Source organism: Protopterus annectens, chromosome 5.part0 (assembly GCF_019279795.1).
Source record: "Protopterus annectens isolate FY-2018-M chromosome 5.part0, PAN1.0, whole genome shotgun sequence".
NCBI lineage: Eukaryota > Metazoa > Chordata > Ceratodontiformes > Protopteridae > Protopterus > Protopterus annectens.
Window position 1 is genome coordinate 367,779,715 of NC_056735.1, and position 13,762 is coordinate 367,793,476.

Below are 13,762 nucleotides of genomic sequence, written 5' to 3' on the forward strand. Positions count from 1 at the left end.
AGAATCCCAAGCTACCTCGAGGTTCATGGGCAGCCCTTTTGGAAAAACATTCCTGAATAAGACTGAGCCAAAGGCAGCTCTCCCTCTGGAGACAAAGTCCAACTTGTAATAATTGATAAAAGTATGAGGCTTAGCCCAAGTAGCTACTGCGCAGACATCATCAATGGAAGCCCTGGATTGGAATGCTACAGATGTTGCCATAGCTCAAGTGGCGTGAGCTTTAACTTTTGGCATAGGTTCATTATTGAGGGAAGAGATGAAACATATGCATTCCCTTAGCCATCTTGACAAAGTAACCTTGAAAACAGCCTCTCCCATTTTGGGCCCAGAAAAGGAGATGAAAAGCTGTTCAGATTTACAGATAGGTTTGGTCCTGCCTAGGTAACATCTCAATTGTCTATGTACGGTCTAAAGAGTGAAGGCAATACTCACCTCTATTGGCAAAATTCGGAAAAAAGACTGGTAGATCAATGGTCTGGTTAATGGAAAATTCAGAAATCATTTTAGGAAAAAAGGATGGACTTGTCCAAAGTGATACTCTGTCTTTATGAAAGACCAGATAGGGCCTCTTGATACACAATGCCTGCAGATCCAAGACTCTTCTGGCAGAGGTAATGGCTACCAGGAGCTAGGATTTCCAAGACAAAAACTTTAGGTCACACTTTGCAGCAGGTTCAAAGGCTTTTTGGGTAAAAGACTGAAGGACTTAAGTGAGGTTCCATGGGCTGACAGAGGCCTGATAGGAGAGGTCCCCCTTGAGGAAAGCCTTGCAAAGGTGCAAAGAGATAAGATGGATGCCATCTACACCACTGTGGAAATTGCCACTAGATGCACTCATACCATAGAGGCAGAGGCTCCACGACCAAAAAATTTAGCCAAGTATTGAAGCACTACAGTAACTGGAGCTGAATACAGGTCTACCATGTTATCCTTGGACCAGATAGAAAACCTCTTCCATTTATGCTGACAGTCTTCTGGTGGATGGTTTGAGAGTGGCCAAAATAATGTCTTGAATAGGCGAGGCGAGATTAGCTTGCCTGGCGAATAGTGGAAGTGGAGAAAACAAGCTGTCAGCTTGAGACTGGACAGATTTGGGTGACTCAACCCTTGGGGGTGACCAATCAGATCAGGTAGAGGGTCCAGAATCCACGGCGGGTATACTAGGTGAGGCCGAAGGAAGGGGAAAGTACAGTTGTGTACACTTACCATAAAAGGTACATGTTCGAGTGCATTCATTGTTGTAGTCATCACACTTCGGTTATCCTGCCAGGGGTAGCCGTCAGTCGGCCGGAATACCAGAGGCTTAGTATTTCTGAGCCGGTTGTTGTCACTAATATATACAAATCCTCCACTTCTTCACCAAAGAAACATGTAGAATACAAAAGGAGAACACCAACTGCTGCAATACAAATTTTTTTATTCACTAAGTGCTCCACCCATTTTTATACAAATCTTTAATTAAACAATTAATGCACCATATTATTGTTGATTTGTTACCATAGTTTCATTACTACTTAAAGCAAACTTGACATAATAATTTAGAAAATAAATAACTTTCATTTTAGTACTATGAACATGCATATAAATACTAACAATGAAATTATATACTTATTTTTCACACAATGTTAACCTTGCAAGCCATTTACATAAATATATTGAAATAAATATATTTTTGAAAACATTGAGAAGTATGTGAGGACATATACATAAACTAACTTTATTATGAGCATTGTTTATGATCCATACACTATGAGAATATATGTATATCACAAACATATTAAACCTCCATGTTCATCCCATTTGGAAAAATAGTTTTCAAATTAAGAATGAACCTTGACTCCATCAGAAGTAGTTTTTCACGAAAAATGGCCTCATTTCCAAACACATTGGGTCTACCTAAAACACTGTAAACAAATCCCTCTGGAACCCCCCCATGTTTATCAAAAAAATGCTTTCCTACTGGGCTCTCCATTCTCTTATGCCTTATATCACCCAGGTGTTCTAAAATCCTTAATTTCACCCTTCTAGTGGTTTGTCCTACATACCAATTCTGCCTCTCACATCCACATCCTATAATATATACAACCCCCGTTGAGTTGCAATTATAGAATTCCTTGGCTCTATATTTAACCCCATTGATTTTACAACCATCCAAATTCCTAATTAACTCACACACTTTACATTTATCTAAATGAACCCCTTCTCACACTTTCACTCTCTTTATCCCTATTTCTGGAATTTAGAATTTCCTGAGGTTGGAATATCTTTTATATGAAAACCGTGATGGAAAAAGCATTCCAATTTTCTCATCTTCACAAATAATTGGCCAAAATCTATCCACTAGTTCTTTTAAAGTTTGAGAAAAATTTAATTCCTTAAATCCACTATTGTTTTACACTGAGTGTCACGGTCTTCTGATAATCCTACCCCTTTGAATCTGACTCTCTTTCTGGGCCTTCTAGCTATGCCCAATTCATCTATACTCATGACGGAATACCCTCTCTCCAATAGTCTTCCTTCCACTTTATTGAATTCTACTGGTATTAACTTTTTTTCCGAAATGTGTCTTCCTATTCTTTTAAACTCACCAAATGGGAGAGATTCAATCAAGAAATCACTATGCATGCTAGAGGCATGGAGAAAATTCTCTGCTGCAGTCTCCTTGTAATATGGTTTATATTGAATTATATTTTCCTGACTCACATAAATTTCTACATCCAGATACTGGATGGATCTTCCCCCTATAATACTGGTGAAATCTAAGCCCCAATCATTTTGCCTCAACTCAGACACAAAATTTTTAAACTCTACCACTACATAAAAATAAAAGGTCATCAATAAATCTCATATATTTGACTACCTTATTTCTATAGAAGAAAGAGGGATAAATGTAACTATTTTCAAAATGGGCCATAAAATATGAGGGCTCCTTTTTGCAAAAATATTTTCCTCAAATTCAAAACAATTGTGTGTGAGACAGAAATCCAACAGACTAATAATAAAAAGTTCTAGGTCCATCCTTTTCTCCACTGCCTTTAGACCATGATTTGACATCTATACTAGCCCAATAAAAATCCTCATCCCATGCTATATTACTAACCTTGGAACACCACCTTCACTATTCTAACAATGAGACTGTACTCTCTCCAGATATCCCTAACAGCTAGCGAATCCAAAATATTCCTACATTCTGAAGGTATCCTCCTTTTCCTGAAACTATAGGGCCCAGGTGGATCCATAAGATTTTTATGGGGATGGTAGGGATGGTAAAAATCTAATATGTAACTTTTCACATCCCTGGGGATAAAAACCACCAACCACCCCTTTCCAATATTTCCAACAATGACATGTTGTACTCTCTCATTGTAAATAGGTATTAGTATCATTCAACAGTTCCAAAGCCATGGAATTGTATTTGTCCCTGGTAAGAACTACCCAGTTCCATCTGCTTGAGTGAATACATACTTTCTATTCATGCTTTTTAACTCACATAAAGCTTTCCATTCATCCTTTTCCAAATTATACTTTCTTTCCTGTCCACAAAACCTTGCATGCTCTTCTCCCAAAATATTCAATAGCGTTTTTTCAAATACACTAATAACTAAATTCCTTCTGGGTGGCATGAAATCACTCTTGCAGTATAAATGGGGAACCGTCAGTCTACCATACCCTGTGTTGAAGGAAAAACCCCCCCCCATTCTCACACACTTCATCCTGTGCATATATGTCCACTAAATCATTTTCATGCAGTGTGAGATTTAACAAAGACTCATCTAAATTTTCCAAAAGGGACACATTCTCATCAACATTATTTGAGTTATTAATCAATGGAGCAGTAATATTACAATCATGTTTGTGCTTGAAACAATTTTGAACAGCAAAACAACTTTCTACAAAACTGTTTGATTTCCAAGGATAAATCTGCTAGAGAGGGGAAACTTGCAGGTACAAATTTAGTGCCTTTATGTAAAACTTGTCTGGCACTCTCAGATATATTCAAATCAGAAATATTAATTACATTATATTTCTCACCTCCACCAGTGTCCACAACTCAAATGATCAAAATTGAAAAGAAACCTCTTTACTGAAAAAAGACTGCTTCTTATGTTCATTAAAGACTGTGAACATTCCTGTTGGTCTCGCTGAACCCCTCTGGAAAACAGTCTTTGTAGAAATAGTTCCTTGTCCTCCAAGGCCGACGACTTTTCACCTCCTTCCCCTTGTTTTGAAATTTCTGCTGTACTGCCGATTGATCCGCTTCACTGCTGCATCACTAATTCCGGTAACTCTTACATTAGAGTCCTGCTCCTCATTTAGGCTCAACTCTCACACGACTTTTTTTCTGCTGACTCTACTCCTTGAAGAGAAGACACAAGTTTCCACACCACCAACACCCCTGACCCCCTGTGTGGCGTACTGAAAACTGCACGCTTTTTTCTTAAAGTTATTGCCATGAAAACAGTTTACCTGTTTCATGGTCTTTAGTATCACGAAGATATTTTTTCTTCTTTCTTGAAACCACCTCCGACTCTATTTTGGACACTCTGCTTTTGATTTCACCCATGTTTTTATTAAATATAGTCACTGAACTTTCTTCAATAAGCTTTTCTTGTAAAAGCAGGATGGAATTACGAGTTCTACTCAAAGTTCTCTCATTTCTTTTTATTAACACTGCAAGCCAGCCCAACGTACACTTCAATGAAATGTCCTTCCACTCTGCAGACAAATCCAATTCATCTTCTGCAAATTCGAAGGCTGGTACTGCTCCCACTCTAAGACCCCTTGGAGTAATATTGGTCTTTACATACTTTTCCAGTAGTTTTAGGTCATAAAATGTGGTAACTTCTTTTATCAATGCTCTCTCCAACTCCACATACCTCTCAGAAAAATCAATACTTAGGCTTTCCCAAGGATCATTGTTAGCCATTTTCTCCTCTCTCTCCTTCCATAAAGATGCCAAATTTACAGGCTGTAGCAATGGTGCACCCAAATGGGTGGTAGAGTCAGTGTCCACCGACATAATGTCAAAAATATATACAAATCCTCCACTTCTTCACCAAAGAAACATGTAGAATACAAAAGGAGAACACCAACTTTCTTCTATAGAAATAAGGTAGTCAAATATATGAGATTTATTGATGACCTTTTATTTTTATGTAGTGGTGTGCCAGAAGAGTTTAAAAATTTTGTGTCTGAGTTGAGGCAAAATGATTGGGGCTTAGATTTCACCAGTATTATAGGGGGAAGATCCATCCAGTATCTGGATGTAGAAATTTATGTGAGTCAGGAAAATATAATTCAATATAAACCATATTACAAGGAGACTGCAGCAGAGAATTTTCTCCATGCCTCTAGCATGCATAGTGATTTCTTGATTGAATCTCTCCCATTTGGTGAGTTTAAAAGAATAGGAAGACACATTTCGGAAAAAAAGTTAATACCAGTAGAATTCAATAAAGTGGAAGGAAGACTATTGGAGAGAGGGTATTCCGTCATGAGTATAAAAAAAGCTAGGAGAAGGGTGGAAGATGAATTGGGCATAGCTAGAAGGCCCAGAAAGAGAGTCAGATTCAAAGGGGTAGGATTATCAGAAGACCGTGACACTCAGTGTAAAAACAATAGTGGATTTAAGGAATTAAATGAGAAAATATTTTTCTCATTTTTCTCAAACTTTAAAAGAACTAGTGGATAGATTTTGGCCAATTATTTGTGAAGATGAGAAAATTGGAATGCTTTTTCCATCACGGGTAACCTTTTCATATAAAAGATATTCCAACCTCAGGGAAATTCTAAATTCCAGAAATAGGGATAAAGAGAGTGAAAGTGTGAGAAGGGGTTCATTTAGATGCGGAAAATGTAAAGTGTGTGAGTTAATTAGGAATTTGGATGGTTGTAAAATCAATGGGGTTAAATATAGAGCCAAGGAATTCTATAATTGCAACTCAACGGGGGTTGTATATATTATAGGATGTGGATGTGAGAGGCAGAATTGGTATGTAGGACAAACCACTAGAAGGGTGAAATTAAGGATTTTAGAACACCTGGGTGATATAAGGCATAAGAGAATGGAGAGCCCAGTAGGAAAGCATTTTTTGACATGGGGGGGGTCAGAGGGATTTGTTTACAGTGTTTTAGGTAGACCCAATGTGTTTGGAAATGAGGCCATTTTTCGTGAAAACTACTTCTGATGGAGTCAAGGTTCATTCTTAATTTGAAAACTATTTTCCAAATGGGATGAACATGGAGGTTTAATATGTTTGTGATATACATATATTCTCATAGTGTATGGATCATAAACAATGCTCATAATAAAGTTAGTTTATGTATATGTCCTCACATACTTCTCAATGTTTTCAAAAATATATTTATTTCAATATATTTATGTAAATGGCTTGCAAGGTTAACATTGTGTGAAAAATAAGTATATAATTTCATTGTTAGTATTTATATGCATGTTCATAGTACTAAAATGAAAGTTATTTATTTTCTAAATTATTATGTCAAGTTTGCTTTAAGTAGTAATGAAACTATGGTAACAAATCAACAATAATATGGTGCATTAATTGTTTAATTAAAGATTTGTATAAAAATGGGTGGAGCACTTAGTGAATAAAAAAATTTGTATTGCAGCAGTTGGTGTTCTCCTTTTGTATTCTACCGGTTGTTGTCACTCCAGGACTGACATCAGGTTGTCAGTGGTATAAAATCAGGCAGCCGACATCATATCAGTTTTTCTTGCCCCAACCGTCAGGAGCCCCCAAACACAGAGCTAGATTACGGTGGAAAAACACCACTAGTAGAAAGTAAATACCAAAAATTCCCCATAAGGAGACAGGAAGAGAGAGAGGGAGAGAGAGAAAGACAAGGGGTATGGAGGGAGGAAACCAGGACTGCAACAGTGAATACACTCTAACATCTACATTTATGCTAAGTGTACACAACTGTACTTTGTTCTTCGTGTTTCACTGTTGCAGTCATCACATTTGGGTTGATTCCCAAAGCTGAAGAAAAGAGTTGAGGCACTCAAGAAGACTGGGGGCGGGGCTAGGATGCCCTGCAAGACTGCGGTGGCAAAGCCTGCCCTGGATTTGGAGAAGATAGGCGGGTGGTAATGCTTAGTGAAGGTATGAAAAGATGTCCATGTTGCAGCTTCCAGGAAGTCCCTGGTGGGGACCACACTGACAAAAGCTGCAGAGGTGGAGGTTGCTTTGGTGGAATGTGTCCTGACCCACCTTGGGGTGGTTTTCCGTGCTGTTTGTAGCAGAAATGGATGCAGTGTGCTATCCATTTGGATACTGTTTGGATATGGCCTTGCCCCCTGCCCCCACTGCGAAGCTAACTAGCAACTGATCAGTTTTTCTAAAAGATTTAGTCCTGTCCAGACAGAATCTGAGCTGTCTGTGCACATCTAGAGTGTGCAGAATCCTTTCCTCCTTGTTTTGTGGGTTAGGGAAAAAAGTGGCCAAATGAATGGATTGGTTGAGAGCCACACTGGACACCACTTTAGGCATGAATGATGGGTTAAGTCCTGAGGGAGACCCTGTCAACATGGAAAATGATGAAAGACTCTACAACCATACGTGCTTCTAGCTCAGATACTCTTCTAGCTGAAGTGAAGGCCAGAAGCCAGTCTGTCTTACAGTAGAGAAACTAACTCTGCTGAAGCTGCTGGTTCAAACGGGGGCAGGGTGAGCTTTTCCAACAAAGTTTAGGTCTCAAGCTGGGGTAGGTGCTCTTCTGGGTGACCTTAAGTTGTTAGCCCCTCTTAGGAACCGTTTGAGAGGGGGGGGGGGGAGAGGTTCCCCTCTGTGCTGAAATGAGCAGAGATGGCAGAGGCATGAATTTTAATAGAAGAAAAGGATAGACTCCTGTGTATTAGGTCAGCCAGGATGAGAGGTAGGGAGGGCTGTGCCGTGTCGGCATCCTTAGCCTGGATCCAGATGCAAAACCTTTTCCACTTGTCAGCATAAGACTTTCTAGTACTAGGGCGTCTGGCCTCACATATCACATCTAGAACTTGTTTGCTTAGATTGGCAGCTTGTGAAGAGGTCAGGGAATAAGTCAGGCTGCCAAGTTGAGGGTCTGCAATTGGGGATACATGAATTCTCCATTCCTCCAGGTCAGGAGTGTTGGGTTCTGAGGGAGATGGCATGGTGGCGGGGGTGACGGGCTGCACTGCAATGGGTACCAGTGCTGGGGTGGCCAGTCTGGGGCAATCATGATTGTCCTCCGTTTTTCCTCCCTTATTTTGAGCAGTACCTTTGAAATGAGCAGTAGAGGGGGAAATGCATAAACAGAGATGTTGAACCACTGGAAGGAAAGACCTTTGGGGTGCCCCATTTTTGGGTAACAAGGGTGAAGGTTCTTTGGTCTAGCTGCCAGTCATGTGGGTTCAGAAGATTTCTGCTTAAGTTGTCTGCCAGAGATTTGAGAGAGCCTGGCAAGAATTGTGCTAACAGTGTAGTTGCATGGCTGAGGCAGTGTGCCAAAGTCATAGCGAACCTGCACAGAGGGTACGAGCGGGTCCCTCCCTGCTTGTTGATATACATCACAGTGGTGTGTTGTCTGTTCTGATCAATAGAGGCCCTGGGGAGAGTAGGGGTCTGAAGGCTGTCAGAGCGTACTGAATAGCTAACATTTTTTTTTGGTGGATGTTTAGATGCATTTGATTTGGGCTCCATTAGCCCTGAATATACTTGCTGTCCAGGGGTGCACCACAGACATAGTCCGATTTGTCTGTGGTGAGGATCTGGCTGGCTTGGGGTTGTGAAAATGTAAGTCCCTTGTTGTGGCAGCATGCTGCTCCCCACCAAAGAAAATCTTTCCTTAAACAAGTTATCACTGCTATAAAAGAGTTTCCAGGTCTTGGGAGTGCTGACACCAAAGTCTTTTAAGGTACCACTGTAGTTTCCTCGTATGCAGTCTGGTATATGGAATGAGTAGAATGAAAGAAGCCATGAAGCCCAGAGCTTGCAGGATTTTCCTATCGGACAATGGGGTCTGGTGGCTAGTTGAGAGAAATAGGCCGTCAGGTAGGTTTGTTTTTTCTGGTGTGAGGAATGCCATCAGGGATGCTGTTGTCCAGGCCTGCTCTCAGGAATACAATTTTTTGTGTATGTACTAGTTTGGATTTCTTTTCATTGACAGTATACCCTAGGGAGGTCAAGAGGTCCTTTACAAAGGTCAAGGGTTTTAGCAGCTTTTCCTGTCTGCCTGAATCAGGCAGTCATCTAAGTATGGGTAAATCTGAATATTTCTTTGTCTGCACAAAGCAATGGCAGGAGCCAGACATTTTGTGAAAACTCTGGGAGGAGTGGATAAGCCAAAGGGAAGCGCAGAGAACTGAAAGTGCAGTGATCTTGCCCTGTGACACTATGCTGAGGACCCAGCGGTCGTTAGTAATGGTGGCCCAGGTGCTTGCGTGAAAGGAGAGTTTTCCTCCTAGGGGCAAGAGCAGGTGGGCAGAGGGAGGGGGTGGAAGTGTAAAGTCATTGTGAGTTCTTACAATGAGGGATGGCTTAGCACTCCCTGGTTTTGAAGAAGAGGAACTGCATTACTTAGATCTCTGCATTCCCTGGGGCTGTTGTCTGGGGGGACCAGTTTCCCCTGGGTCTGGGCTGGGCTGAGCTGACCTGGAGGATGCAGGAAAGGACCAGTGTTTGGAGTGCAATGCCTACTGAAACTCAGTGGCTGGACTTGCAAAAAAATCTTCAACTGTCTGCATAGATTTAGCTTTTTCTTCCATCTTTTTAAAGACCTCTTCTGCCTTGGTGACAAATAAGTTTCCACTGTGCAAGGGTGCATCCAATAATTTGGATTTCACATGTTCTAGAAGGGCTGTTCCTTAACCCAAGCATGCCTTCTAAGGATAGAATCAGTGACTGCTGCCCTGCAAGATGCTTTTAGGGCGTCAAAAGCATATTGTAAGGTGCACTTAGTTACTTGACTTGCAGTATGCATCAACTCTTGTTAACTCTTATTTTCTGCACAAACAGAAAAAGATGATTTTTTTTTTTTTGTTGTTTGAGAAGTTCCATGGTATGTTGCTGATATTTCAGCATATGGAACTGACAATTTAGTGCTTTAATAGCAAGAGTAGCAGAGGTGTATACTTTTTTACCCCATCTGTCAAAGTAATTTGAGAGAGTCAGAGAATCTATAATATGTTAGGTTTTCTGGCAGCAGGAGAGAGGGTTTCAGGAGTCAAACTTGACTCCATAAAAACACCATCCACAATATCCAGGACAGGAGGAATGGCCAGGGGACTGTGCTGTGGAAGATCTAAGCATTCCGAGTCTCTTTTTGACGGAGGGTAGTCCTGACATTCCCATTGGAAATGCTCCCTTAAGGTATGCAGGGTTTCCGCAAAGGAAAAATCCTCGTGAGAAGAGGTTGAAGGGATGGATTCCTCTGCATTAGAATCCTCATAAGCAGAAAGGGATTGCATATCTTCATAATCAGATGCATCAGAGTCATCAGACACCTGTCCAGATAAAAATACTGGGGGCAAACCTCTCTTTTGGAAGGGGTATTCTGCCTTCCCCTGATAAGCTTAAGGTCTTCAACTATTTTAAGCATTTGAGACTGAGGCAAGGAAGGTGCCCGAGCTGGGGTCAGTTTTTTGGGTGTGGTTCGTACCATGGGCATTAGAACCTCTGTAGTTTTCAAAACACGAAAGTAGTCATCTGTCTGTGTCAAGAATTGGTAGTGCGAAGTACTTCCTCTGAAGCCGGTGCCTGCTCAGCGGCTCCAGACCCATCCAAGGTAGAGACATCTGCAGGATCCTTAGTCGAAGAGTCCCGCTGCACAACGGACTCCAAATGGTATCAGTAGCAGCCTGCGAATCAAGAGAAGCAGGCATCAAAGGCTGCGCAAGTGCCTTACTGAGGACCGGAGAACTGACTATCAGCTTAACGGAAGCGTTGTCGCCAGTTTTGGGCCTGTGCAGTCTGTCTCTGTCTTTATCCTTACATTTTTTCAGATGATCTGTTGTCGGATGGCTTACCGAAGCCATATCAGAATTAGAGGACTGAACGAAAATATATAGCTATAAGGGCCTGATGACGTACAGTTGTGGCGTTGAACAAAGCACAAAAGCGACAGCGAGGGACGTCATGGTCTGGGCTTAAGCAAGTGATGCAGTAAGAATGAAAGCCTCGGTGTGTTATTTGCTTTCCATAGGCGAGGCAACTTAACTTTTTCTGAAACCAGTTAGAGCAAGAAAAAAGGATCCCCAACGGTCTTTAGAAGACTTCAACTTCAATTCGGAAAGGGAAAACTTGGGTAGCAGCCGACTGGCACTAGTACAAAAGTACAGTAATGTACACTTACCATAAATGTAGATGTTCGAGTGTATTCATTGATGCAGTCATTACATTTGGGATCTCTGCTTGCAGTAGCCCTCAGTCGGCCTGATTAACAGTCTTGGATCCTACGTCGGTTGCTGTCTCTTCCATGACGTCAGGTCGTCAGGAGTAAAAATACATGCAGCCGCCGTCATATCAGTTTTTCTTGCCCCAGATGTCAGGTGCCCCCTAATGGGAAGCAATTACATCTATAAATATACAAGGTTATACCTCAAACAAATACACCAAAAAGCTTTTAAGCATTGAAAAGGAGAGAAGGCATATAGACAAAAAAAGTCAGGGGGCTGGAGGAAGGGTAAACCAGGACTGCAATAGTGAATACACTCCAACATCTAAATTTATGGTAAGTGTACACAACTGTACTATGTCCTTCGTGTTTCACTGTTGCAGTCATTACATTTGGGTAGATTCCCAAAGCTAAGGAAAGGCGGAGGAATTTAGATAGCATTAGGACCAGCTATAAGGTCCTGCAAAACTGCAGTGGCAAAGCCAGCTCTGGATTTAGAGAAAATTGGCAAATGGTAATGCTTGGAGAAAGTAAGTACAGAACTCCAAGGTAGCAGCTTCTAGGATGTCCCTGGTAGGTACGCCTCTGAGAAAGGCTGTAGAAGTAGATGCAGCCCTGGTTGAGTGGGGTCTGGTCACATGTGGGATAGGTTTTCCATGGTGCTTATAGCAGAAATGAATGCAATGGCCTATCAATTTGGAGATGGTTCACTTTGAAACAGCCTTCCCCCTCTGTCCCTGCAGCAAATGCCACCAGCAGCTGTTCAGATTTCCTTTGAGGTTTAGACCTGTCCAAGTAGAATCTAAGTTGTCTGTGCACATCTAAGGAGTGCAGTATCAGTTCCCCTTTGTTCTGTGCATTAGGAAAGAAGGTAGGCAAATGACTGGACTGATTAAAGGCCACACTGGATACCACCTTTGGCATGAAAGAGGGATTAGTCCTGAGGGACACCCTGTCCACATGAAAGATGATGAAAGGCTCCACTGCCATAAGGGCCTGTATTCAGATACCCTTCTTGCTGAAGTGATGGCTAAAAGGGAAGCTGTTTTTCAAGAAAGGAATTTTAAATCTGCAGTAGCAGCTTGCTCGAAAGGAGGCAGGGTGAGTTTCTCCAATACAAAGTTAACGTCCCAAGCTGGAGTTGAAGCTCTCCTGGGTGGTCTTAAATTTTTGGCCCCTCTGAGGAACTGCTTGAGCAGTGGAAGAGAGAAGAGGAGAAGTTCAGTGTTAGAATGAGATGAAATGGCTGAGGTGTGAATTTGAGGAAAAAGACAGGCCCTTGTGAAGCATCTCAGTTAAGTTATGTAAAATCTGAGGTAAGCTGGGCACTGCTGTGCTCATCCCTTGAGATTGGGTCCAGGCATAGAATCTTTTCCATTTTTCAGCATAAGATTTTCTAGTACTAGGCCTCCTTGTCCCTAAAAGGACATCCATCACTGGTTTACTGAGGGATGGTAAAGGAGAGCTTAGGTAATTAGCCGGGCTGCTAGGTTCAGTGTTTGAAGCTGAGGGTGCAGAATCTGGTTCTCCTGCTGAGACAGCAGAGAAGGAATCTGAGGCAGGTGCCATGGGCCCAACAGTGACACACTATGGAGGGAGTACCAGTGTTGGCGTGGCCAGGCTGATGCAATCAAAATCATCCTTAGTTTGTCTTGTTTGATCTTTAGTAGTACTTTGGAGGGCAGAGGAGAAAAGGCATAAACTGATTTTCCAGCTGAAGGACAGAGCATCCACTTTCCAAGCTTGTCTGTGGGGAGTCCTTGCGCAAAATTTTTCCAATTGCTAGTTCTGGGGGGAGGCAAACAGGTCTAAATCTGGGCTTCCCCATTTGCTTGTCAACATTTTGAAAATCCTTTGTTCCAGTTTCCACTTGTGTGGGTCCATGAGGTTTCTACTTAGTTCATCTGGCAGTGTATTTAGTTTTCCTGGCAGGAATTGTGCTTCTAGATGTACTTGGTAGCTCAAGGCTGTGTTCCACAATGCCATGGGTAGTCTCTGCAGAGGGAGTAAGAATGTACACCCTCCCTGCTAATGTACCACAAAACAGTGGTGTTGTCCGTCTTTACCATTAATTGTCCTAGAAATATGTGGTCCTTGAAGGATGTTAGAGCATTCTGTATAGCTAACATCTCTATGATTGATGTGACGGTGCACTGAATTGGGTTCCATTTGCCCTGAATGCACTTCCCTGCTAGGTGCACCCCCCCATGCATAGTATGATTCGTCTGTTAGGGTTTGGGTGGCAGGGGGTAGTGTGAATGGTAGTCCCTTGTTTTGGTGGCAGGCCTCTGCTCACTAAAGGAACTCTAAGGATAGACAAGGAATGATAGGAATTATTGCTTCTAGATCATGAGAATGTTGACACCATAGGCTTTTTAGATGCCATTGT

At 41.8% G+C, this 13,762-nt stretch overlaps 1 protein-coding gene across 2 annotated transcripts in view; it reads right to left on the reverse strand.

Annotated features, from left to right (window-relative positions):
• DDX3X (DEAD-box helicase 3 X-linked) overlaps nucleotides 1–13,762 on the reverse strand; it is a 1,864,809-nt gene that overhangs the window by 1,178,658 nt on the left and 672,389 nt on the right. The window lies entirely within an intron of this gene.